Consider the following 27,522-nt stretch of genomic DNA (forward strand, 5'->3'; position numbering starts at 1 on the left):
ACCACTTGATAAATCATAAATTATTATTTTCATATCTTACATGAGGGTGTAGGGAGAGAGGGCAAAAAGAGGAGCTGATACGAAGGGCTCAATAGAAAATAAATATCTAGAAAATAATTATGGCAACATATGCACAAATATACTTGATAAAATTGATGCATGGATTGTTATTGTTATAAAAGCTGTAAGATCCCCCAATAAAATGATTATAAAAATTAAAGAAAAATTGATTTTCCAATGTCTTTTTGACAATTAATGTCACACCTCTCCTCTTGAGAGTGTCATTCCGGCATAATACATCATAGGGTTTCTTGATCCAAATTACCATTACCAGTCAGTGTCAGCTCACTAATGCCGAAGATATCAATCTTTTTTTCCCACCCTCCGATATCAATCTTTAAGCATTTTATTTCATTTTTGACGCCTTCCAATTTTCCTCGAATCTTACTTCTCACATTCCCTACTCTGATCACTAGCAGATTTTTGCAGCTGTTTCTCCTTGCATTGAGTCTTGCCCCACCAGCAAGTGAAGATCCCGATGGTTCCACTTCCACAGGCCTACCTTGACTCACGTCACCCTTGTCAACTGCACTCTGAGAAATCACTTCCTTGTCAGTCACCTTCAAGTTTGCTCCAATCAGAAGGGTCCATCCTCAAGCACTGACTCTGATCCTGTCCTGCTTCCTATCATTAGGCCTTCAGTACCTGACAATATGTGGAAGCTCTGCTGAAACTTTTCGGCTGCTTCTTACTCCAAAGTGGAGAGCAGAATCCTTCTTCATTGTTCTTAATCTGGAAGCTCCGCTGAAACATGTTCCCTTTGGGTGACCCTGCTGTCGTTGTAAATGCCAGTGGTATAGTTTCCACATCACAGCAATGAAAGTGCTACACAGAATGACACATTGATAACAAGTGATGGGTAGCTTTCAATGAAAATTCTAGATTATGAAAACTAGGAAATAAGCCCTGGCAATCTGCTTCTGAAAAAACTAGCCAGTGCTATAGCTTTACAAACAGCAGTAGAAAATTGTCTGATGCAGTGCTCAACTGGACGACAATGGGATTTTATCACTAGCTTTACACAGAAGACCCGTGAATAGAAATATTATTCAAATTTATGCACCAGCAAGTAATGCCAAATATGAAGACATTGACAATTTTAATAGTGATTGAACTTTCATCAGGGATGCATCTATAGTTACTGGTGTTTGTAATGCAGATGTTAGACACAAAGAAGGATCAGTAGTTAAAAAATATGTAAAGAAGAGACATTACTTCAGAAGTTGCATGATAGAATTCTGTAAGACCAATAACACTTTTTCCCACAATAAATGGTGACTGTACATATAGAACTCACTCAGATGTAAACACTACATATAAGTGAGCATGTTATGGAGAGAGATCATTATATATATGATCTCAGCAGTTTGCACAAGATCGGGGCAGACAGAAAAACAAACCAAGTTTCTGAGAGGTGAAATGCCACTTGAATAAATCCTACCAAATTTTAGAGACTTTCCCAAATATATATTTGACACATTCAATACTAGGTGATCCCAAAATTAGCCATGAGTTTGCTTTCAGGTTTTCCAACAAAGCAATCAATTTATTGGGATAGTTCTGCTGTGCAAAGATGGAAAGAAGGCTAAGTAGTTTGGGAGAGTCATTAGACTGTAATTCTGCTGAGACCTGTGTGATAGGGAATGAGGCAAGTTTGTTTAATTTTATTTTATTATTTTCAGCTTTTCACTTTTCGTTGAAGGGAATTTTTGTTTCATGTTTGGGGATGATTTGCAATCTCCAAAATGTAACATGACTTGTTCCCCTTCCTCACTGTTTCCTGACTCCTTCTGCTCTCCTACCCCTTATAAAATGCCCTCGGGTAGATGGTGCTCTTTTCATCACCAATTATGGATTAGTCTAAGATGTGTGTATTTACCCAGTGTTCTTGTTCTTCTTACAAAACTTTCTATTGTTTGGCTTAAACTTGAGTCATTAGGGTAAGTTAATTTCCATACCTGAAGGAAGACCAAGAGTGATGGTCTTCTGAGTTTCATCAACTTCTATCTAGAAGTTCTTGTCTCTTTTATATGTTTGAGTTTTCTCCACATTTTTCTCCAACTGTATTTAATAACCTCTACAGTGATTCATTTCTGAGTGTTTCCCAGTGTCTTTAGATGTTTTCCCTCTTCTTTTCTCTAGAGGAGAGCCCAATGGTTGAATCTTACATATCCACTTACAGTCAAGGAAAGTTCTAATATCCCATTCAAGGAAACTTTTAATATCCCAGTCAAGGAAAGTTTTCACACTAAAAGAAACAGATTTTATGGTTATCAAGAGCGAGAGGGGAAAGGAATGCCAATTATCGACTAGATAGTAGACATTTGTTAATTTGGGTAAAGGGGAAGACTGTAATGAACAAGAGTGTGGTTAGTATTAAATGATGGAAGCATAGGGAGACACTGGAAGTAGCAAAGAATTACAGACAACAGAGGTCAACTGTTAGATATATAATCCAGCAGTAATGATGATATAGGAGTAGATACATAGATATGCAAGCAGACTGAATGACTATGAGGTAGAAAAGTGGGAGTTTATACATACACATACACATATATGTATGTATGTGTGTATGTAAGCATATATACTTGTGTGTGTGTATGTGTGTGTGTGGTTTGTTGAGGATATTTGTACCTGGGCTGCAATGTGAGTCTACCAATGTAATGGAGCACACTGACACAAACTTATGAAAATATTTTAATCTTAAAGGAACACCTCATGGAGAGAATGGGTCACTAAAACTGAGGGTTCATGACTATAGTTGGGGAGACATCGAGTTCAATTGAAATAATATGGCCAAAAACAACAGTCTACATAGACTACAAAATAGTTTGCTGAGTAGTAAAGTACATTTTAATTAAATAGACTCAATAATTTTATTTGATGATTGCTAACTACATATTTTTCTAATTCATTATACTGTACAATATGACTGAAACATATTATGGGGTTTTTATACCTAAATAAAAGAGAATGAAATAAATATGCATCTAGGATGCGGCTTGATGGAGCCTATATTAATATATTCAACATGACTTAGAGAAAATTGGGTCTGTTCATTCTAGAATGAGTTTAGCATGTTTACATCAAGCTATTTAAGACAAGTTGGTAAGCATTGTTCTAATTTCAGCCCGACACTTATGTTCTGACCAGAAGAGTTTCTCTTTTTTTCCACTTTCATTTTTTAAATTAAATTTAATTTTTTAATTGTTTTATTAGGGGCTCATATAACTCTTATCAAAATCCATACATACATCAATTGTGTAAAGCATATCTGTACATTCATTGCCATCATAATTATCAAAACATTTGCTCTCCACTTAAGCCCCTGGCATCAGCTCCTCATTTTGCCCCTCCTTCTCCTCTCCCCCTCCTTCATGAGCCCTTGATAATTTATAAATTATTATTTTGTCATATCTTTCCCTGTCTGACGTCTCCCTTCACCCACTTTTCTGGTGTCCATCCCCCAGGGAGGAGGTCACATGTAGATCCTTGCAATCGGTTCCCTCTTTCCAACCCACTCTCCCTCTACCCTCCCAGTATCTCCACTCACACCACTGATCCTGAAGGGATCAACAGCTCTCAATTCCCTGTTTCCAGTTCCTATCTGCACCAGTATACATCCTGTGATCTAGCCAGACTTGCAACGTCGAATTCGGATCAGGATAGTGGGCGGGGTAGGGGGGGGTGATCATTTAGGAACTAGAGAAAAGTTGTACTTTTCATCATTGCTATATCATAGCTTGACTGGCTCATCTCCTCCCCTAGACCCATCTCCAGTGGCCATCAAATGGGCTTTGGGTCTTCACTGTGCACTCCCCCCTTCATTCACTATGGTAAGATTTTTTTTGTTCTGATGATGCCTTATATCTGATCCCTTTGACACCTCATGATCTCACAGACTGGTGTTCTTCTTCCTTGTGGGCTTTGTTGCTTCTGAGCTAGATGGATGCTTGTTTACCTTCAAGCCTTTAAGACCCCAGAAGCTATACATTTCCATAGCCAGTCACCATCAGCTTTCTTCACCACATTTGCTTATGCACCCATTTGTCTTCAGGAATGGTATCATGGAAGTGTTCACCCAATTATATGATTTTTTTGTTTTGTTTTTTGATGCCTGATAACTGATCCCTTCGGCACCTGGTGATCACACAGGCTGGTGTGTTTTTCCATACGGGCTTTTTTTTTCCTTCTGAGCTACATGACCACTTGTTTGCCCTCAAGTTTTTAAGACCCCAGACCCTATATCTTTTGATAGTTGGCCACCATCAGCTTCTTCACCACATTTGCTTATTCATCTGCTTTGTCTTCAGTGGTTGTTTCGGGAAGGTGAGCATCATAGAATGCCAATTTAATAGAAGAAAGTATTCTTGCATTGTGGTAGTACCTGAGTGGAGGTACAATGTCTTTCAGCTACCTTAATACTAAACCTATAAATGTAGGTACATAGATCTATTTCCCCCATCCTCATGTATATTTGCATATGTAAATGTCTTTATCTGGGCCTCTATAAATTCCCTTTGCCTCCCAGCTCTTTCCTCTATTTCCTTTGACTTTCCTCCTGTCCCATTGTCATGTTCGGTCCCGACCTGGGTTTCAGCAATTCCCCTTGGTTACATTACCCTCAATCATGCCCTACTAGAACCACCACACCCACCTCACCACGAATTTGGATCACTTTTTGTTCCCTTATCCTTGGATTTGTTAAAACCACTTCCTTCCTCCCCACCTCCTCCTATCCCATGCCTCCCCGGAACTGTTGGTCCCATTGTTTTCTCCTCCCAGCCTGTCTTATTTAGACAGACCTGTGGAGATAATAACATGCACAAAAACAAGACTGAGCAAAACCAAGCAATAATGTACAACAAAAAAATAATAAACCACTGGCAAAGAACAAAACAAAACACAAGAAAGAAAAGCTTGTAGTTAGTTCAAGGACTGTTTGTTGGCCTTTAGGAGTGTTTTTCAGTCTAGTCTGTTGGGGCACCACGCCCTATCCCCAAATTCCACCTTCAGCATTCTCTTGAGATCACGCCACTCCATTCCCTTGATGTTCTGCTGCATTCCTCCAGTGCTTTATCTTGGTGTGGCGGGATCAGATCGGGCGCAATTCCCACACCGTGTCTCTGGTGTTGTCCCCCATAGGGCCATGCTGACCAGAGCAGTTTCACAGAAAAAATAAGAGTTAGTAGATGTCCTTTTATTTAATTCTTACCTGAAGAAATTAAGTTAAACACTAAACAAAGGGAGAAGAAAACACACAATTTCCCAGGAAATCATATAAACAACTATGAAAAAGTATACTAATTGCAATGAAAAGTATGAAGTGAGTTAGAACCAAATGCCCAAAACTAAAGGCATTCATAATTGCTACCCACACCTTTTTGGTAACTTAAGTTAATTACAAAAAAGTTGAGTATGCTGAAAAATCATAATTGAACTAAGCACAATGTATAAAATGAGGAAGAAAGTCAGCAAGTATAAAGGAGATATGCAGGAGTGAGAGAAGAAGGCAGAATGAAGATATGAAGAAAGTTTAAGACTTGAAAAAGACATGGATACTTGCAAAGCTAGGAGGTTAAATCAGGTACTCCTTTGAACTTCTTTTTAGTATATTTTCTGAAGCACCATAAATGTTCCTATCCAATTAGAGTAATAAAATATATATCTTATGAAATTTAAGCTTTTCAGAAGAGAAAGATATTTCTCAGGATGATTTTATTTTAAAGTTACCTATCAAAAATCTTATTAATGGTGAAATTTTCTAAAATAAAATCTCCATGTGTAATGGCTATTTAACGATATTATTCTAATGGCTTCCAAAATGGAATGGCACAGGGCTGAATAATACTCTAGTACGCACTTTATCAGTTTCTATATAAGAATGACCTCTGAGGGGTGCATGTTGTAGAAAGGAATTGTATTAGCTCAATATCTTTGTAGAAAGATATATAAAAGATAGGTAAACACTAGATGAAATTTGATAGATGATAGATCAAGGGATAAGAAGATAGAGAAGTAGAAATGCATAGGTATATTAAGTTTTGAAATTTTATAATTTGCCATGTATCCTAAAACTAATATTTTTAGTCTCACCAAACACATGGGAATCAAGTCATTTCCAAATCATAGGGAGCTGTCGTCATTAGATTTTATGTCACCTTGCATTTGTGCAAGAGTAAAGTCCAACCTGTCCATCAGGTCACAGCCTGATGATGCCCCCAGAGCTGTGTGGCCTTTTTAATGATACTCTAACTCCCACTCCTCTCTCTTTGCCCCTTTATCTTCCTGCCTGCTGGGATCCTGTGTTGGATCCCAGGTCCGACCCCATGTGATCATTCAAACCTTGGGTGCTCGCCTGAGAACACTCAGTGTCCTGTCATTTTTTCCCCCCACCAACTTTGGATCCACATGGCTCTGCACCTAACAGCCTGTGACATACTTTTGCCCTGTTTCATCTTTCTGAGTTATTGGCCTGCAGTGACATGAGTCTGAAGATGGCCTCAGCTAACCTTGGACTTAGGGACTAGAATTAGCCTTGGCTAGGATACCTTCTTCATAGAAAATTGCTTCTTGATATAAAATTCTTCCTTATGCATATAGCAATGTTACTAATTGTGTTTCCCTAGACAACACAGCCTCACACACAACCCTATAGGAAATAGTAGAACTTCCCCATTGGATTCCAAAGTTTATAAATATTTACAAGAGTGAACAGTTTCATCTTTCATATGCTGAGCAGCTAGTAGGTTCAAACCACTGGCCTCTTGTTTAGTAGCCCAATACATACCCCCTAATGCCATCAGATCTACCTTTTATAAGTTAGTCTGTAAATGATCAAACATTAATTTATTCCAGTATGATTAATCATGCAGGCAAATGAAGTAAATTAAATGTAGTTGAGCAAATATTGTTGCTCATTCTAGTAATATCAATGACATTACATTTTAGTAATCATTTTTGTGTGCTTAAGATCATCTTAGAACCACTCTGAAAGAAAAAAAGTGTGCTTTAATTTTTTAATTAAAATATATGTCCAATAGCTTCCCTAAGGTCTCTCAGCCAGCAAATGCAAAAATTAAATATTAAGATCTACTCATTACATTCAAATTACTTTATACATTCAATAGCAGCATAGCTAAAAATTACCATTTTGTGAAATAAATAAAGTGGTTAAAAAAGATAGAATTTTCTTCTAAAGAGATACAAAACTGTATTGGGGATAAGATAAATGAATATGTGGAGTTAAATATGTAATTTTTTATTCTATGCAATGGGATAGGAAGCAATTGTCAAAATAGTAAGGAGCTTATTGCTAATTTTATATATTAATATATATAAAATATACATGTTTATATACATACATATGTGTGTAATGTTATACACATACATAATATATGATATGTGTAATATATACATGTAAATATTAAGATTCTGATCATTGACTTTATAAGTAACTACATATATATATACATATATATATGTACATACACAAAAGTTCTTCTATGACTTTTTTGGCACTCTAGTGCCAACTGTGAAACAGACTAAATATATATACACATACACATGTATACATATATGAACATATATATATTTACATAGATATGCACTGGAAACCCAAAAAAAGTCTGTGACTTGCTTTAGTGTGAGACCAATTTATTTTTTTAAGCTATATATTAAAATGCTTTTTACTAAGCAACCCGATCTCCCTCTCCATTACACTTAATATATTTGTCAGATTTCAGCTTCCATTCTTGGAACCATTTTAAAAACTCCTTTGTTTGGATGGCTGACAACACTTCCCTCATTTTTTCTTTCATGCTTCTACTGTTCTTTCATGTCCCTGTGCAATTGCAGAAGCAAAAAGAAATCGCACAGAGCTAGGTCAGGTGTGTAAGATGTGTGGGGCAAGAGAGGCATGCTGATTTTTGCCAAAAAGTAATATATTGAGATGGCTGTGTGATAGGTACATTGTTCTGGTGACAAACCCAGTGCCCCTTCTGCCATAGTCAGGCCTTTAAAAAAATCATTTTATTGGGGGTTTACACAACTCTTATCCCAATCCACATATCCATCCATTGTTACATTTGTTGCCATCATCATTTTCAAAACATTGAGCCCTTGGCATCAGCTTGAGCCCTTGGCATCAGCTCCTCATTTTCCCTTCCCTCCCCGTTTACCCCTTCCTCATGATCCCTTGATAATTTATAAATTATTGTTCTTTTGTCATATCTTACATTGTCCAACGTCTCCCTTCACCCACGTTCCTGTTGTTCATCCCCTAGGGAGGAGGTTATATGGAGATCTGTGTAATCAATTCCCCCTTTCTACCCCATCTTCCCTCCAACCTCCTGGTATCACCACTCTCACCACTGGTATGAAGAGATCAATTGTCCTGGATTCCCTGTGTTTCCAGCTCCTGTCTGTAGCAGTGTAGCTGGATTTGTCAGGCCTTTCTTATTGAATTGCTGTTATGCTATCTTTTCAGAAACTCTAAATATAAAGCTTCATTAACAGTCTGACATAGTGAAATGAACTGAAAATGCACTATAAGTAGACCTACAGAGGAAAATAAATACTTTGAAAACTCTACTCATCAGAAATTTCATCGGTTTTTTTGGGGGGGGAGGCACAGCCTCATATATATATATATATACACACACACATACACACAAATATACATATAAATATACACATAAATGGAATAAAGAGAAAAAAATATAAAACATTGTGTTTGTAAAACAATAAAAATGATATCTGAGGAGGAAGTTGGTCCACCACAGTGGCACTGGAGAAATTTTAGACAACTAAATGATCAGAATTTTCTTTATAAAGTGCCATTGAGTGAATTCTGACTCACTGTGATCCTTTAAGTTGGAGTAGAACCTCTCAGTAGGGTTTCCTACACTACAATTCTTTATTATTGTAAAAACTTCATCTTTCTCTATTGTTGAGCTCGCAGCCCAGGGAATGATTCACTATGCCATCAAGACTTCTTTTAGAATTTCTTCAGAAAGAAAAAAAAATAAGACTTTGTATTACAATAAGAATATGTGACTTTAAAACATAAGTGACAGTGGTATTATGAAGTAAGACTAGCTTTATTAAAGAGGTGCAAGCAAAAGACAATCCTAGTAAATCCTTGAAATATTTAATGTGTGACAATAATACAAATAGCACACTTGGTTATGGCTACCATGTAACATTAAGATGTAGGACATAGAAATACAGAGTCAAATCTTCCCCAAACGGGCAAACATTACATATTTTACACAATAAGATATTTGGCAGTACAGTTTAACAAGATGAAGAGAAAAAAATCTATGCGAAAAAAGAGACAGGTTAAGAAAGGAGAAAGAAGGTGATAGAACATGGTGTTAGTCTGGGTAGACTTGAGAAACAAATCCAGGGAGACACATTTGTGTATAGGAAAGAACTTTATATAAAAGAATAATTGTACATTAAGAAAACATCCAAGCCTAGTCCAAATCAAGACCATAAATCCAATATTAGCCCATATGTCCGATTCCAATCTATAAATTCCTCTTCAGATTCACAAAACACATGCAATGGCTCCGAGTGCAGGAAGATCACAGGCCAGAGTGTGGAAAGTCTTGTGGATCCAGTGAAGTGGAAACATCTCAGTGCAGGCAGGCGTCTACATGTGACTCCTTCAGCTCCAGGGCTCTAGTGTAGCTCCATGTGTCTTGTCAACAGGAATGTCTCACAGGGATTGAGCATGTTTCCCACTTCCAGCAAGCTATTTATCTCCTTAGCACCTCCTAATGAGGTCATCAAGCTGTGACCTGATAGACAGGCTAAACTCCACCCCTTCACTCTTAATAGTCTCAAATTGGCAATAGATTATGTAACTACCACAGACCACCTCTTGTCAATTTTACACTTTCATGCAATTTGGTAGCCATATATAATTTTCAAGCAAACAATACTATAATCATATCTGTACCTAACAGAATAAAGCTAAAAGGCATACAATTCAATATGTTCTACCCTCACTTAAACATAACATTCTATGAGTGAACAAAACAAAAATATCCTATACTTATGTGAACACCTACACCGTAATCCTATGAACATATTCCTGTGAATATATTGTACCACCTAAGAAAGATTTTAATGCAGCCACTTCATGGCTTTATCTGCCCCATTTTGGGTATCCAATTTCTGTACTGCTCACTTACATCAACTCAGTGCCCTGAGGATACAGTAATTTTCTTTGATGTAAAGAATCTTCATCCCAGTTTGAACCTTGTGAAGTCTGTACCCATAAGCAAAGTCAGATCATGACAGGCCATCCATAAAATCAGCAGCAACATGCACCAGTTCACATGCTCAAAAATCTCTTCATCTGTTCAGGTTCTGGCCAACTCAGTGTAGACGGTCTCACTTATTCTCAGCAGCGTGCGCATTGGTCGTCTCGCATAGAGGTCATGGACTCATCACAAATTCTCAAGAAGCCTAGTCCCCTTGGGCTAGGTCATGAACTTTCATACCAGTCAACCCACTCTCATCTTCTCCTCTAGTCCCTGTAACCAGGTCCAAGGATGTCAGTGGCCAGTCTCAACCTGCCTCTTTATTGCTTCCTTTCTTCCACTTCCATTCAGCAAGTGGACCCAGGTGGTCAACTAGCAAGCATTTTAGCCTGCCCACAGGGTCCCTGTAATGTGCAGTCCTAGAGAAGAGAGTCTCTTCATGGATCCAGATATTTGTTCCTGCTTCGTTCAAAAACCACTGATTTAATATTTAAAAAGCCAGCGTTCCTTTTTGCTTCAGTCTGTCCATAGCCCCCTAGGAAAGCCTCTTCACTTTTGAATGTCCTCAGCACTCAAGACACTGGGTGTGAACGATCTTTTTTTCAGAGGCTTCTTTGCAGGCATTTCCTAAACCCAATAACAATCCAATTTAAAAAATCATTTTATTGGGGGCTCATACAACTCTTATCACAATCCATACATCTATCCATTGTGTACAGCATTTGTTGCCATCATCATTTTCAAAACATTTGCTTTCTACTTGAGTCCTTGATATCAGCTCCTCATGTTTTCTGCCTCCCTTCTCTACCCTCCCTCCCTCACCAACCCTTGATAATTTATAAATTATTAATATTTTTTCCTGTCTGACACTGATCAATGTCTTCCTTCATCCACTCTTTTTGTTATCCATCCCCCTGGGAGAGGGTTATAAGTAGGTCATTTGATCAGTTCCCCCTATTTCCCCACACCTTTCCCTTCCCCTCCCAGTATGGCTACTCACAATATTGGTCGTGAAGGGTTTACCTATCCTGGATTCCCTGTGTTTCCAGCTCTATTTAGTACCCACATGTATGCTCTGGTCTAGTCGGATATTTAAGGTAGAATTGGAATCATGATAGTGGGGTTGAGGGGTGGGTGGGAGGAGGAAGCATTAAAGAACAAGTTGTATGTTTCATCAGTGCTATACTGTACCCTGACTGGCTTGTCTCCTCTATGTGACCCTTCTGTAAGGAGATGTCCAGTTGTCTACAGATGGCCTTTGGGTCTCCGCTCTACACTCCCCCTCATTCACAATGATAGGATTTTTTTTGTTCTGGGTTTTTGATGCCTGATACCTGCTCCCTTCTACACCTCATGATCTCACAGGCTGGTGTTCTTCTTCCATGTGGGTTTTGTTGCTTCTCGGCTAGATGGCTGTTTGTTTATCTTCAAGCATTTAAGACCCCAGATGCTATATCTTTTGATAGCTGGGCACCATCAGCTTTCTTCACCGCATTTGCTTATGCACCCACTTTGTCTTCAGCGATTGTGTCAGGAAGGTGAGTATCTTGGAATGCCAAACAGAACAAAGTGTTCTTGCATTGAGGGCGTACTTGAATAGAGGCCCAATGTGCATCTGCTACCATAATACTAAACCTAGACAAGTGAGTTACAAGCTCTCTATTTTCATACTTTCAAATAATCATTTCTATCAATCATTATATCAATAGCAATAAGAAGAATCAGATTCTAAACTCAGTTCTTAAGACAGTCAACTTTAATCCTCATCTATTTTATTTTAATCCTTATCTAAACTACTCTATTGATACAAAATATGGGATTGGGCTGCTGATGTTAAGACAGAGCCAAGCTTTCTGTCAACCATTTTGACCTTCTGTCAGACATTTTTATTTAGCAGCTCTGAGAAATTCAAGGGTGGTTTTTTCCCCACGAACTACAAATATACATTAACAACATTATTTTTCATCATTTCACACAGGCATAATCAAAGACAACAACCAAAGAAAATAACCAAAACATTAATTTCCAATGTCCTTTCAGAAAACAACCCAGTAAACTGCATGGACATATCTGACCTCCAGCTAACCTAAGAATAAAAACTCCCATGAAGCAAATAAGCATCCACTCTCCATCTTTATGACTTGTTTCTCTAGTTCTCCTCTGCCAAGGTACCATAATATGTTAGTCTGGGTAGACTAGAGAAACAAATCCAGGGAGACACATTTGTGTATAGGAAAGAGCTTGATATAAATGAATAATTAAAAGCTAAGAAAACATTCCAGCCCAGTCCAGATCAAGTCTATAAGTTGGATATTATCCCATATATTCAATACCAATCTATTCATTCCTCTTCAGATTCACAAAACACATGCAGTGACACTGATTGCAGGGAGATCACAGGCCAGAGGGTGGAAAGTCTTGTAGATCCAATGGCAGTGGAACAATCTCTGTACTGGCACAGGTTTCTACATGGCTCCTTCAGCCCAGGGCTCTAGCATAGCTCCATGTGTCTTGTCAGCAGGAATATCTCACAGGGAGTGAGCATGTGTCCCACCACCAGCAAGCTATTTATCTCCTTAGCACCTATAAATGAGGTCATCAAGCTATGAGCTGATTGACAGGCTATAATCTACTCTTGTACTCTTAATAGTCTCAAATTGGCAACAGATAATGTAATCTACTCAACTGCCCTTGAGTAGATTCCCACTCACAGTGACTCTATAGCACAGGGCAGAAATGCCCCTTTGAATTTCTGGGACTGTAGTTCTTTATAGGTATACCATTCTTTTCCTCAAAGAGCAGCTGGCGGTTTCAAATAGTTATCCTGGAAGCTAGCAGCCCAATATGTAACTACTATACCACCTGGGCTCCTATAGCAATATCAGATAATATAAATATTTTAAATAATTGAATATAAAAGTGCATTATGATGAATATAAACCATTAAATGTATTTATCTGGAAAGGACGAACAACAGAATAATACTGCTAAGTATATCGTACTGTCATGTATTTTTCCCATGGAACATAGCTTATGATAATAAAATATCTCTCTATAGGAACTCTTTGCCTTGGTGATTCTGTTTCTCTCCCTGTCTTTTTCTTTGTCATCCACACATAATCCTTAAACAATACACTTGACTGTGCAAGGCATGGAGCTTTCTTTTTTTTTTAATAATTGAATATACGGCTGTAGCTCCTAATTTTCACGAGTTACAAACAAACTATAAGTCATTGACCTTATAATTTTGCCACCCAGATTGCATATAGATGGAGAAATAGCAAGGTAACACCTCCTTTTCAACATTATTTTGCTAAGCTTGAGTCTGCTGGGACAGTCACAAACATCACTTGGTTGTTTCTAAAGTTCTCTTAAACCCACTTTCTTTGCTATATCAGTCACTTTCAGTGCATGCACACTATCTTGTTCCTTGAATTAGTTCATGTCATAGGGAACTTGAAGTTTGTATGAATTTTTCATGTTATATTTATGCACAGAAATCACTGTAAGAATTTTTAATATATCTTATATATAATGCATTTTTTCAAATTCTTACATTAATTAAACAGGTCTATTGGCACCATTTTCCCCATAGGGTATGCTCATTTTGGACCTACCTGTCACATTTTGGTATTTCTCACAAAATTCTAAATGTTTTCAAAGTGCTGTTACACATTTATCAGACTACAATATAAAGTAGCCATTATTTATTGGCACTGGAAAACCAAAATATTTCTGTGACTTGCTTTACTGTGAGATCCAATTTATTGTGGTGGTCTATGACTGAATCGATAATATTTCTGAGGTTTGCCTTTTTTGCACCCAAGCTGAAATTGACATTTGTATAGAGTAGTGATCCAATTTTAAGACCTTCAACCTAGATATATCGCTTCTCTCTCTCTCTCATATATGAATTTTTATTTTCTCTATGAATTGTAAAATATAATGGACAAACAAGTGTCAAATGTACCATAGAGGCATAGAGATTTTGTTCTTTGGATCCCCAAATTTGGATCTAGTGTCAAAATTATTTCATAAATTATTTGTAACGAATTCGATTTGGCCTTTAAAATTATGGAAACTAATCTATTTCTGCCTTATAGATAGTTGTTCCTGTAGGAAAGCAGTACATGGAGTAGAAACATGTTTGACATGAAAAAATAGAGAAACAGAAAGCAATCTATGAAGTGTATGATGATACACAGGTGGATAAAGAGATAGAATATGTAAGAAAATATACATATACACAAAAACTATGAAGACCTAAAAAAAATTACCTAGGGCCTTTCCTCCTTGGATTTGAGGATGTGTAAATCCTTCCTTGTCAAGTTGCTGGGATGACCGGGGACTTCATTGATGCTGGGTAAGATGGCCAGGGACCAAGGCCGCTGCATCTAACTTGCCAAGGTCCAGAATGCCCAGAGCCTTCTGTGCTGTTTGCTGGAATGGTTTAATCCTTCCTTCCAGGGAGCGGGTAGCATAGGGATGCGTGGGGCCTTCTTTTTCAGCATGCTAGGATGGCTGAGATGAAGGCACACCCAGTACCTTCCTTACTGGGTTGCTGGATTAGTGGTGGCCTTCCTTGCTCAGGGGGTAGGATGGGTCAGGGTCTTCTTTAGTTTCTTGGAGGAGGGGATGGCTGTGACCTTCTTTGCTGCATCTTAGGAATGGCTGAAGCCTTCCTTGCTGGGATGTGGAGAAACCCAGGGTCTTATTTGCTGGAATGCAGAGGTGCTTGAAGCTTCTTTGCTGACTTGCTAGGACAGCAAGGGACCTTTGTCAGGTTTCAGAGGCCTACCTTGCACTGTTATGTGGATTGCTTGTACTTGCCTTGATGGGGGATGGTCAGCATCCTCCTTGTGAGGTCAGAGGGACATCTGGAACCTTCCTTGATGCCTGATGGGATGGCTGGTGTTTTCCTTGCTGGGGGGTGGGGACAGGAATGCCTGAGGTAATTCATTAACTATGAACATATCATCAGGAGGAATCAATACCTAGAAGAAAATATCACATTTGGAGAAGCGGAGTGCTTTCCAAGCATGTTGGAAATGCTTGAGGAAATGAATATTCACAATAACAGCAATGATAAAGTCAAACATGCTGGTAATCAAAATATAGGACCAAGCTATCAGAGAAAACCAGTTTCCAACAACAAAAGGGCCAAAACGTGCAAATGTACGGCAATCATATATGAAGATTAAAATCACAGAAGATAGGAAAGATAGGAGTGAGAGTAAAATAAAAGAGGCAGATACATTTTATAGTAACATGCTTACCTCAGTTCCTCTTGATGGACCACGTAGAACAGGGAGAAGTGAGAGAGAGAATTTACTATCTTGGGATATTTATAGGTAGCCTTAAGACATGCATATTCAGTCGTTAAATGTGTCACAAGGTTGGTGGTGTCTACATTATGGACCCTGAGCTCACAGGTGAGGAAACTTAATACCTGCCTTGGGGGAAGATAGGAAAGGGGTTGGTTGACCCAGAGGGAAGAGAGGGAAAAAGGATATCTCCTAAATTTACGACAGCATAACTGTTAGGGGAGAATCTGTGGAAATGATATTTGAAAAAAGGATAATGTACTGAGGCTTCACCTCTAACTTACCAAAGTGGGGGCTTTACTTTTGTGGAATACCAGCTTCCTAGATTCCCTCTGTTATAAGTTAGGGAATACAGTCCTCATCATATTTCTTTCAGTGTTAGTTTCCCATGCCTGAAACAAGGAGACCTGGTGGTATAGTGGTTGTGCCTTGGAATGCCACAAGGTCAGCAGTTTGAAAGCACCGGCCACTCCATGTGTGGGAGAAAGGGATTTCTACTTCCACTACTAAGTTATGGTCTCAGAGACTCTCGTGGACAGTTCTGCCCTGTTTTAAGGATGCTATGAGTTGGCATCAATTAAACGACGGTGTGAGTTATTAATGGGGTGGGGTAGGGGTGGCGGTGGCAATATTTCATTTAATTACATATAAAGTATCCATGAGTCAGAGTTAACTGCATCATAACTGTGTTGGGCTGGGTGTCCTAGAAAAGAAACTGATGGCATTTGCATGCATCTAAGAAAGAAATGTATAGCGAGAGACATGTACAATCCAGCTTAAGTCTGTGAGTTAGATGCTAAACTGGAGGCCTTTCCAACGCATGCAGCTGCCAAGGACAACAAGCAAGGAATTAGGAAGACGAACCACAAAGTAGGACGACCACAGGCCAATGGAGGCAGAGTCAAGTGAATCCAAAACCAGCAGTCAACATTGCAAGCTAATAACAGCTCCTAGGCTTGGCAGGCAACATGGCACACCAGCAGCCCAGAGTTTAACAAGTCAAATGCAGGATTCTGGCCAGCAGAAAGAAGGTAAGGACCTTCTCTAGGATATTTATATATATATGTGAAGGAGGCCACACTTTAAGGAGATATCATCAGGCTGTACCTGAGTTAGGGTTTGGTTTCCACCCTTATATTCTTAGCACTGCTTGCTAAGTTCGGTCACCTTATGGGGGAGGTCTTCGTGCCAAACTATTGGGGATTCTGGCTCACACAAACCTAGCCATCCCAGCAGCTAACAACAAATATAGTTAAATCATTGAGCCATATGGTAAACATCAGTTTGTCCACCAAACACTTTCTTACCCTTGCTGTAAATCTTTTCTTTTAAAAAGTGTAGCGAGTGATGATTATTTTAAGAGTTTTATTGGCATATCATTCATATCTCATATAACTCAGTCATGTTTAAAAGAGTTGCACAATCATCACTACAATGAATTTTAGAACATTCTATTCTTTTTGAACCTGTATTTTCGGTCCCCATTCCCCGTCAGCCTCCGCTGCCATACCCCCAAGGGATCATTAATCTAGTTACTGTCTTTATAAACTTACCTATCCTGAATTTTGCATACAGGAAACCATACAAAAATCAACAAAATAATCTAACAATAACAAAACAGAGATGAACTTCAATTAAAAAGAAAGCAGAAAATATTAAAAACTAGGACAAATTTAAAATGGGTCAAAGGGGACATCAAATGTGAGGTGTTAAATTTTAACATAATGACATCTGAAATAATCTACTTTCCAATGCATGATACCAAGAGACTGTTACCTGCCCTTCTCCCAGTCTATGGTCAGAGGAGATTCACCAGAAGCTTTATTTAGTTGCATTTTAATTTTTTAACTGAAATAATTTTAACATGGGTCAAATAGGAGATCAAATTATAATATATAATGTTTCAACCTAACCCCATCTGCCACAAATGACTCTGTAGTACTCTGCTTGATAACATGACTCTTCACAGTCCTAGACTACAGTTAGAGGGAATTCGCCAGGGGCTTAATCCAAATTTGAACCCTGCAAATGGTTTGGCGCATCTACTATCATCCACAGCCTTCTGGAACCAGGTGTTCTCAATTTAAGGGCATGATACCATTGCTCAGTTTGGGATGTAACGTTTATAATCTTTGCATACCATAGGCTGGTGTGTTTCTTCATGTAAACAGCTTATATAGATGGTTGCTTGTTTGAAGATAAGGCTTTACCACCCTAGATGCTATTATTTCTGATAGCAGGCACCATCTAGCTTCTTCATCAAACATTGCTATTGTAACCTTATCTTTAGTAGTCTTTTTATGAGCATGAGTATGAAGTAGAGTCATGTCATAAGAACCATTTTTTCTTAGATCAGGTGCACTGAATATTAATATTTTAACCATGGGAAAAGAAATATTATAACGTTATAGTTCTTATTCCAGGTGTTAAAGTTAAGTTCTAAGAGAGTAAAATAGATGTAAATCCAACCTACAGGAAACAATCATATTGTAATACAATTTGACATATCAGATGTGAAAGGTGCTGAGATTCAAACCAAGTTCATTTTATCTACACTATGTACTTGTATTTGGAATCTTGTTGGAACAGTGATCTACCCATCCAATTGCTAACCACAAGGACATTGTTTTGAACCCACCAGTTTCTCCATGGGAAAGAGCTGTGTCTATCTGCTCCCATAAAGATTTCAAAGCCTCGAAATTCTAAAAGATCAGTTTTAATCTATTCTATAGAATCACTATGAGTCAAAATTTGTGTACATTATGCATACACTATAATATAAAACATATTATTATATAATATATGAATATAATAGTTTCATCCATTTTCTGAAAGCCTGTTGCTTGATTCATGCTGACTGGTGTCAATAAGAGATCTGTAATAAACAGATAATCATTGTCAGCATGCTTTGGTTTTTTTCACATTATATAATTTTAAATATGTCTATTTTAACATTTTACTTATATGAGGGAAAAATTTAAATTTGATTTTCCTCTGTGCAGGAAAAAAATGTAGATTCTAAATGTGGGAACACTATGAACCCAGAGCTGAAACTTATTAAGTATTATGATTTTTGTTCTCATTGCAAATGGTAAATTCCTCCTACCTTTCACACATACCAATTAGCTGCCTTTGGCTGATGTTTTATCATAATGCAAACCGTCTAAACCTGCAAAGTGGATGACTAGAGTACAGTTTAATTCATTGATTGAGTTTTTCATTTCCTGGATTCCTCTGATGGATGTAATCTTTTGCTCCATTGAGATGTAAAAACCTGCAGGATATTGTGTTGAGCTGGCAAGATCTAGGGAAGGAGATGATTTTAATGAATATGACCTTGTAATTCTTGTGTGTTTTCTTTGCCAAATCTGTACATAAGAAATTGAGTTAAAAATAAATAAAAATGATGAAAACGGTTTGTCAATTTTAATAAGGTTAAGAATGAATGAATTGTTAATATCACACTGATATGCTCCAAAGCTCTCAGTATTATGCTAAAGCCATGGAGAAACTTAAAAATCACTCAGGATTAAGTTATAATTATATTATATATAATATTATGTACATCATAATGGACATTATATATGTATAATGTATTATACATAATATTATATACATCATGTAATTAAGTTATATTGTGATATAAAAAATACATTCTCAAAGTGTAAACACATGCCATACTAAGTGAATTAGGGTAATACTGATAATACAGTCCTGCATAAGGAAGGGTTAGATAATTCAAGTAAAGGTAGATAAAAGAAATAAAGCATGGCATCATGCATCATTTCATGAAAATCAAATCAATGGTAGTGAGCGTGGCTTTGAGTTCTGGACTCTTGGATATGCAGAACTTAGGTACAGTAAAAACTTAGCAGAGAAAGCAACATGCAATCTTGTTTTATTCCCATAATGACAATGAAGCCAAAATTACTATCTAGACTCTAGTCATTTTGTAATAAGTATGTAAAGGCAATCAAAAGATATTGGCAACCACCACAAATCACCAAAATGCCAAACCTGCTTGAGTCAAGTCAATTCTAACTGATCATCACCCTAGAGGACAGAGTTAAACGACTGCATACTTTCCCAGGCTATCATCTTCGTCAGGGTAAAGTTGCCACATTGAATAATTCAGTGGAAAAAATAAATAAACAAACAAGCATGGAACTTAATGGCCAAGATAAGTTCCATGAAATAGGCCATCCTACAATTTGGAGGTTGCGCAAACACCATATCATATGCAGGCAACCCCCAAACAACCACAGCTACATCTTCATCAAGAACATGACATCAAAGCCTCATCATGAAAAGAATTGACTGGAACACTGAGGCGAGAAAACTTGATGAGCTGTCGAAGAACATCAAGAACATCATTCATTGGCTTTTAAACACGTGAGAAAATTCTCCTGTTCACTTGTCATCCAGGAAACGCAAGTCAAAACAACCATGGGATCCCACCTAACACCTGTGACTGTAGCCTAATTAAACAAAGCAAAAGAGAACAAATATTGGAGATGTTGTGTTGAAAATGAAACTCTTATCCACTGCTGGTGGTCTTAAAGATCCGCACAGCCACTGTGGAAGAGCGTATGGTGATTCCTAAAAGAGATGACAGTTGAAAGGTCATGTGGTCCACGCATACCATTCCTGGGCATATAGCCAAAGGAAATAAGAAGCATCATGAACACATGTTCCACGCCCATGCTCATCACAGCACTGCTTACCATAGCAAGTAGCTGGGAACAACCCAAATTTCTATCCGTAGGTGATTGGATAAGTAAACTCTGGTACATATGCACAATGGAATATTATACATCCCTAAAAAATAGCGATGAATCCAAGAAACACCTCAACACATGGAGGGAGCTGAGAGGCTTTATGCTGAGTGAAATTAAGCACAAAAGGACAAATTCTGTATGAGACCACTGCTGTGGAATTAAGCAGAAAATGCGCACAAGCTTAGGCTTGTAAGGCATCCAGGCTATTGACTAGGGGGCGGAGGGACGGGGAGGAGCTGCTTGGCAGAGACTGACCAGTGTCACAGGACCATATACCACTCACTTCAGGAAGCATTTTGAGTAGGCAAATGTTTAGAAACTTGTGAAGCTGGAGGGCATCGTCAAATGGCCAAGGGAGGGACAGGGGGATGTATAACATGGTACTGATATATAGATCTGTGATAAGTTCCCGCCTCCTTACAGGTAGGCAGCCCTATCAAAGGGATGACGGATATGGATGGGAAGAACAACACAGGAGAGGAAAACCGATCCAACACATCTGGGGAAACACAATGGCATATCTGTTGGTAGCAAAAGAGGAAGGGGGTGGCTGACTGACTTCCAGATCAAGGAAAGAATGGCTGAAAATATTTTGGGGGACACTAAGTGGGGAGGGCCTTTGGGAACATGCCTCGGATGGGCTACATTGACTCTGGCTTCTGATTGCATCTTGGGGACTCAGACCGGTGTCCTGGTGTTGGGACACTGAATCCTGGGTCTTCAAAGTGTACAGCATGCTCCAGAGGCTGTTATCAATGAGACTCCATGAGGGGATTCCACTGGGTGAATTGGGCTCTACCTCAGATGCACATAGAACTTGAGTATTTAAGCCTGAAAATACCAGGCCTCTGGGGAAGGAGAAGACACCTGTACCAATTCTGGAGAGTTGTAGGTAGGCTGACAAATAAGGTATGGCTACAACAATGCCTTAAATGTTGTATTAAGAAATTTATTATTTCAGGGATCGTTGCTGAACTAACTACAAGCTTTTCTCTTGTGAACTGTTTTATTCTGTTCTTTGTAAGTGGTTTGTTTTTGTTGTTTTGTTGTCTGGTTGTATACTGGTGCTTTGTTTTCCTCTGTCTAGTTTTCTTGCATGTTAGTGACTCCACAGGTCTGTCTGAATAGGACAGGCTGGATGAACTATCTGGAGGAAAAATAATGGGACCGACAGTTTTGGGGGGACTTGGGGTGGGGGGGTAGGGGGGGTAAGGAAGTGGTGTTAACAAACCCAGGGACAAAGGAAAAACATGGGACCCCAAATGGTAGAGAAGTGGGAGTGGCAGGCCTGGTGGGAAATGATCAAGGGTAAGGTTGCTTAGAGAAGAGGTATACTCTAGCCCAGGTGGCGATGAAGCATGGTAGTAGGGCAGGAGGAAAGTCAAGGGAGATGGAGGAAAGAGCTAGGAGTCAAAGGGCATTCATGGAGGTCTAGACAAAGACATGTACATGCAAATATATATAGGAGGATGGGGAAATAGATCTATGTGTCTATATTTATAGGTCAAGTATTAAGGTGGCGGAAGGACCTTGGGCCTCTACTCAAACACTCCCTCAATGCATGAATACCTTCTTTTATTAAATTGGAACTCTATGATGCTCACTCTCCCGACACAACGGCTGGAGCCAAAGTGTGTGAACAAGTAAATGTGGTGAAGAAAGCTGATGGTGCCCGGCTATCAAAAGAGATAGTGACTGGGGTCTTAAAGGCTTGAAGATAAACAAGCGGCCATCTAGCTCAGAAGCAACAAAGTCCACATGGAAGAACACACCAGTCTGAGTGAGCGAGTGGTCCCAAAGGGATCAGTTACCAGGCATCAAAGAACAAAAAATCATATCATTGACTGCACACCTCCATGATAGGATCGCTGAAGACAAATGGGTGCATAAGCAAATGTGGTGAAGAAAGCTGATGGTGCCCGGCTATCAAAAGAGATAGTGTCTGGGGTCTTAAAGGCTTGGGGGTGAACAGGCGGCCATCTAGCTCAGAAGCAAATAAGCCCACATGGAAGAAGCACACCGGCCAGTGCGATCACGAGGTGCCCAAGGGACCAGGTATAAGGCATCATGCAAAAAAAAAAAAAGATATAAGTGTGTGTATGTATGTGTATATATGTGTATATGTATATATGTATGTATATATATGTATATATATCATATTAAATGAAGGGGGAAGTGCAGAGTGGAGACCCAAGGCCCAAGTGTCGACCAATGGAGATCCCCTCATAGAGGGGTTTAGGAGAGGAGATGGGTTAATTAGGGTGTGAGGTAGTATCGATGAAGAACACAGCTTTCCCCCAGATCCTGGATACTTCCTCCCCCCAACTACCATGACCCGAATTCTACCTTGCAGGGCTGGATAGGACAGAGGCTGTACACTGGTGCACATGAGGGTTGGAGGTACAGGGAATCTAGGGTGGATGATACCTTCAGGACCAAGGGTGTGAGGGACGATGCTGGGAGAGTGGAGGGTGAGTGGGTTGGAAAGGGGGAACTGATTACAAGGATCCACATGTGACCTCTTCCCTGGGAGAGGGACAGCAGAGAAGGGGGGAAGGGAGACTCCGGAGAGGGCAAGATATGACAAAACAACGATGTATAAATTACCAAGGGCATATGAGGGAGGGGGGAATGGGGAGGGAGGAGGGGAAAAAAAAGAGGACCTGATGCAAGGGGCTTAAGTGGAGAGCAAATGCCTTGAGAATGATTAGGGCAGGGAATGTATGGATGTGCTTTATACAATTGATGTATGTATATGTATGGATTGTGGTAAGAGTTGTATGAGTCCCTAATAAAATGTAAAAGAAGAAAAGAGAAAAAAATGATTAGGGCCAAGACTGTACAGATGTTCTTTATACAATTGATTTATGTATATATATGAACTGTGAAAAGAATTGTATGAGCCCCAATAAATTGTTAAAATTTAAAAAAAAAGAAATTTATTATTATGGGAAACATGTGATGATCATTCAGATGTGTTTCGTTTTTGTTTATTCATATCAGGGTATATCTCAGAGGTGCTATCGGGAGGGGGATTGCCCTCTTGAACTTGTTAAATAAGTTTTTCTGTTTTTCAGTAAATGAATCCAGGATTGATGAACCTATAGGGATAGCAAGTAGAATAAGGAGATTGGGGAGGGGGTACAAAGGAGGAGGGTATGATAAAAGGGATAAGATGTCAAAGCACTCTGGGAGAAATTGGATATTTGGGAACTGATTATGGAAGACATGGTATAATTCTGCTTCATGAGATTGAATGATGCAATGATATAACTTGTTAATTCCCAAATAAGAATACACTGAAAAGCCAAAACAAACAAACATAGCCCCAGGAATTTTTAGGGGCGCCTACTAAATCCCTGCTCCAACTAAAGGACAGTTTGCTGTTACAACAAAGCCCCGCTCAATTCTCACCACCTCCCAGAAGGGAAAATGAAAGAGGTGGGAACTATGGCAAAGTGTGGTGAAGAAATTAGATGGTGTCCAGTTGTCAGATAAAATAGATCTGGGGTCTTAAAAGCTTGTCTCCAAAAAAAGGAGTCATCTAAGTGAGATGCCAACTAAGTCCACATGGAAGAAGCACACATTCATCAGTCACGGAAGGATTGTGAAACATAATTTGAAGTTGAAGGGAGAGATTAGTATCAGAGCTTAAAGGCTGAGATTCTGGTTTGCAGAAAGCCATGTTTAGCAATTGGAGCCCAAGATTAATTGTTGGAACTCTATAGGAATAAACCTCCAGCGAATTGTCTCTATCCACAATTGGGGGATAGGAGGAAATAAAATAAATCCTTATTTATACCGATTCCAAAGAAAGGTAATCCCCCCAAAATGCATAAATTTTAAAATATCATTAATACCACATGCAAGTAAATTTTTGTAGTTTATTGACAGGAAGCTGCCAGGAATTCAGGCTAGATTCAGAAGAGGACTTGGAATAAGGGGTATAATTTGCTGAAGCTAGATGAATTTGGGCTGAAAGCAGAGAACACAATAAATATGTATACTTGTGTTTTGTTCACTATGCAAAAAAATTTGACTGCATGAACCACAATAGTTTATTAAATGGTGTACAGCTGTGAGGACTAACACTCAACTCTGTTCATCTGGAACCTGTACATGGATCAAGAAGCATTTGTATGAACACAACAAGGAAATGTGTCACGGCTTATAATTAGAAAGGATATGCATCATGTTGATCCCTATACTTACTCAACCAGTATGCTGAGCCAACCAGAGAAGCTGAATAACGTGAAGAATTAGTCTCATGACTAGAGGGAGGCTATTAGCATCCATCAGCAATCAGATAATCTTGCTTGTTGAAAGTGAGGAAGACTTGAAGCACCTGCTAGTTTAGCTCAAGAACTTCAGGCTTCAGTATGGATTACAGCCCAATGGGGAAGGGGGTTTAAAAATAACCCAAATCCTCACAACTGGACAAGTAGATAGCATCATGCTACATAGGGAAAAGCTTTAAATTGTCAGGGATTTCCCCTTGGATCCACAATCAGTGCTCAAGAAATCAAACAATATATCACAAGTAATAAATCTGCTGCACAAGATCTATTTGGAATGTTGAAAAGCAGGGAGTTTACTTTGAGGTCTAAGGTGCACCTGACCCAAGGTATGGTATTTTTCCATTGTCTCATATGCTTGTGAAAATTGTATGTTGAATAAGAAGGATGAAGAAAGAATCTATGCCTTTGAAATTGGTGCTGGGAAGAGCATTGAAAGTACCACGGGAACTGCCAAAAAGAACAAACAAATCCATCTGGGAAGAAGCACAGCCAGGATGCTCCTTAGAATCATGGACAGAAAGACTTGGTTTATAAACTTTGAACATGCTGACAGGAGAGACCAACACCTGGAAAAGGACATCACATTTGGTAAAGCAGAGGGGCAGAAAAAAAAAGGAAGACCATCAGCACAGTGGCTGTGATAATAGGCTCAAACATAAAACTAATGGTGTGGGTGGCATAGGACCCGGTGCTGTCGCGCTCTAGGGTCGCTATGGGATGGGGCCAAACTCAGTAGTACCTACCAACAGCAGCAACACGATACCATGAATCTCACAGGCTAGTAAGTGTTGCTGAAAATACCTAGGAAATAGTTGTGGTACTACATGAACAGGGAACTGCCAGAACTGTAGACAAGTCTGTCGTATGGATTTTACTGAAAACAAAAAATGCAAGAGTGATGTTTATGTGTTTTATTGGAAGAAAAGGACAACAACACATTCATTCTAATATTTGGATCATAGTAAAGTAATAATGGACATTCCTGAACACTTGATTTGTTCATGCAGAACCTGCACAATGATCCAGATGCACAAATTTGAGCTGAAAAAAGGGATAGTGTAAGGTTAAAAACACGAAAATATTCTCTGCACTTTGTATATTTTCCTCATATGTATTAATTTGCATGAGAAGCAAATAATCTGAGATCCTGGATTATAGGAAGAAGAATAGGATATTAAAATAGCAGGAAGAATAATATCCTACAATATGCAGATGGCACATCTTGCTGAAAAGGAAGGTAACTTGAAGCCCTTACTAATGCAGTTCAAAGACAATCCTTTTCAATATGAAGTATAGCTGAGCATGAAAACAGAAAACATTCACATACAGAATCGTGATAAATGGAGAAAAGACTGAAGATCTGAAGGATCGCGTGTTCCTTGAATTCACAAATTTCACCCATGGAAGCAGCAGCTAAGAAATCAAATACATATTGCACTTTATTAATCTGCTGCAAAATATCTCTTCAAAGTTCTCAAAAGTGGAGATGTCACTGGGAGGACTAAGGTGTGCTTGAACCAAGCCATGGTATTCTCCATGAAGGCTGAAGGAGAACTGATGCATTTGAAAATTATAGTACTAATGAATTTGGGGCATGTTTTCCACAGTAATCATGATACATAGATGCATGTAAAATCCTATCCAAAGCTATTCTGTCCACAGAAATATAATACAATGATGTAATTTATTCACTTAAGATATGTCAGTATACATTTTTATCTCATAAAACCTCTTTATTTTTTCCATAATCATTCTGTACATTTCTAAGGAGTGAATTATAATGACAAAAGGAAGAATCAAAACTGTTCAAAGTGGTCCTTGCATAATAAGAAAGAAGCAAACAACTAAAAAATACACGTATTCTTTATCAGTTTTGTATTCAGTCTTAATGGATGTGTTTACAAAAGATTTTATAATAATTTCAGATATAGCTAGTTTCATTTATTCATACTTATGTTTTCTAATTGTGTGTCCCATCACACATTTTTAAGCTCTTCCTTGTATTAATATAACATAATAGAATTCTAAACGGGGTACATGGAAGTGAGATGCTTGTTCTACTAAATTACACAGAAGTGGGAAAATGGTTTGGAAAAGGGCGTAGGGTGGGGAATTAAATATTTTTACGTCTATGTTAGAGAAAGTCTAGATGGCCTTGAATAATCTTCTGGTGTGTTTATGTCTTAAAGATAATTCTGTTGACAGCTCAGAACAAAATAGGAGAGCTACGGAGAAATTTTATATATGGTCTTTAGAATTTACAGAGAACACACTGTTGATACGAATATGAATGTGGAAAGTGCTTATAAGGAAATGATGGTCTTATAAGGAAATGATGAACACCTTTTTGGACACAGGAAGTAAATTCAAAATTCACTGCCATCGAATCAATTCGGACACTTAACTAACTAACCTTTAGAACAGAGTATAACTCTCCCCATGGGTTTCTGGGCAGTGACTCTTCTTTCACCTGCTGAGCAGCTGGTGATTACGGAACTATTAATGCAGTTAGCAGCCAAAGGTGTAACCACTATGCCAATAGGCTCCTAGAGTGAACCTTAATAGCTGTCCTGGAATGTGGCTCAATTTGTTCAACCACTGAGTGGAAAGTTGATCTTATAAACAATTAGTTTGAATATTTACGTGAGGAGATTTCTAAGCATAGTGTGGAAATACAGTCTAGCTTCTACTTGTGGCTTAAGACCACATGATGTACATTGGAGCAGATAGCAACTGGAAACACAGGGAATCCAGGACAGATGACCCCTTCAGGACCAGTGGTGAGAGT

This window comes from Tenrec ecaudatus, chromosome 11 (assembly GCF_050624435.1).
Source record: "Tenrec ecaudatus isolate mTenEca1 chromosome 11, mTenEca1.hap1, whole genome shotgun sequence".
Lineage (NCBI taxonomy): Eukaryota > Metazoa > Chordata > Mammalia > Afrosoricida > Tenrecidae > Tenrec > Tenrec ecaudatus.